Source organism: Callorhinchus milii, unplaced genomic scaffold, assembly GCF_018977255.1.
Source record: "Callorhinchus milii isolate IMCB2004 unplaced genomic scaffold, IMCB_Cmil_1.0 Scaffold3, whole genome shotgun sequence".
Taxonomy (NCBI): Eukaryota; Metazoa; Chordata; class Chondrichthyes; order Chimaeriformes; family Callorhinchidae; genus Callorhinchus; species Callorhinchus milii.
In genome coordinates, this window is record NW_024704744.1 from 54708945 (window position 1) to 54710704 (window position 1760).

At 42.2% G+C, this 1760-nt stretch overlaps 1 non-coding gene across 1 annotated transcript; it reads right to left on the minus strand.

Moving 5' to 3' along the window:
* Positions 1-1362: 1362 nt before the first annotated feature.
* trnaa-cgc lies at positions 1363-1434 on the minus strand. Its single transcript has one exon. It is a non-coding gene; the product is annotated as a tRNA-Ala (tRNA).
* Positions 1435-1760: the final 326 nt, after the last annotated feature.

The following is a 1760-nucleotide window of genomic DNA, read 5'->3' on the forward strand; positions in this document are numbered from 1 at the left end:
TATATAGGAGGGAGAGGATGAGACCGTGGGACTCTGCGATGGAGTTCCAAAGAGCAAGGCCAAAATGGTTGAAAGCTCACCCACTAATAATGGGCTAGGTTTTGTGGGGAAAGTGAAGCAGGCCAGTGCTTCCTGAATTTAGGGATTGGCCAGGGTGGGAGGTTTGCAGGAGGTTGCGGAAGTGAATAGTGTCTTTCATGTTGGGAGGATGTCCCAAGGTGCTGGACAATCCAGGGCGCTAATTCTGGAATGTTCAATGCCTTAATATATTCTCCCTATGTGAAAAACGCTATATAAATATCCATTTGTATTGTACAAAGGGAGCTTGTTAGGATATGCAAATAGGCTGATAATTGGCAAATAAAGTTTAATACTTAATAATAATAATAATAATAATAATCCTTGCATTTGATATAGCGCTTTTCACGTCGGGAGGAAGTCCCAAAGCGCTTCATAGAACACACTGTAAAGTGAATTGACTGTATATTTGTGGGCGAACGCGGCAGCCACTTGCGCACAGCAGTGTCCCACAAACAGTCGTAGATTGAAAATGACCAATTTTATTATTGTTTTGTTTTTTGGAGGGATTATTATTAGGCTCTGTGTGGAGTAAGGAAACTTGCCCAAGGTTTTGCCCTGTCTGGAATTGAACTCATACTTATAATTCCAATGCATGACATATAAGATCCAAGAACACAAAACACACGTACTCCATGGGTGGGATAGAACTTGCCATTGGGAAGCTGAAACAAAACTAGGTGTGTTAATTGACTTGTTGCTTATTATGTCAAAAAGGTGTGACACAGCAATAAAGAAGGCAAACAGGATGCTGGATGCTATGTTGCTAAATCAGTTGAGTTTAAATCCCCAGATGTCATCCTCAGGCTGTTCAGTGCTCTGGTCAGAACGTGCCTTGGATACTGCATACAGTTCTCATCACCGGGACGTGAAGGGGTTACCCAGGCCCTAGTTGTCCAATACGTTAGCCACTCACCACATGTGGTGAATTTGGAATCCAGATGTGGTGAAATTGCATTTTTGATTAGTAAATAAAAAGTGAGTCACGTTGGGCATGTGATCGAATACTTATATTCACACCACAGATGCATGTGTACTTTGATCTTTTTAAAATAATAATGCTAATAATCCTTGCATTTGATATAGCACTTTTTCACATCTTCTAGACGTCTCAAAGCGCTTCACAGAATAGACTGTAAAGTGAATTGACTGTATATTTGTGAGTGAAACGCGACAGCCAGTTGCGCACAAAAGTGTCCCACAAACAGTCATGGATTGAAGTGACCAATTTTATTATTTTTTTGAAGGATCAGGCGTGTGGAGTAAGGAAACTTGCCCAAGGTTTCGCCCTGCCGGGAATCGAACCCAGGTCACTCGCTTGCGAGGCGAGTGCTCTAACCACTGAGCTACAGGACTCCATTTGTTGTGCATTTGTTGGTAAAATGGTAAGACAAAATGCAGCATGTGCGAGTGTTTTTTAATCATTGTAGGTGCTTTATTTGGGTTACTGCTTATTGATTATTTGCTAAGATGATGTGTAACAGGGGTGAAAAATCCAGATTTCAGTACCATGGAAATACCAACAATATTGTATGAGGAGGAGCTTTCTTCTGCTGGCCTACAACGAGGAGCTCCAACAGACCACGTCATGGCAAAGGGCAAGCAGCATCCAACCGTAATCTGGATGGGAGAGCAGGGGCAGGTCTGGGGGATCCTGTGAAAGAAAAATAAAGAGAAAAAGA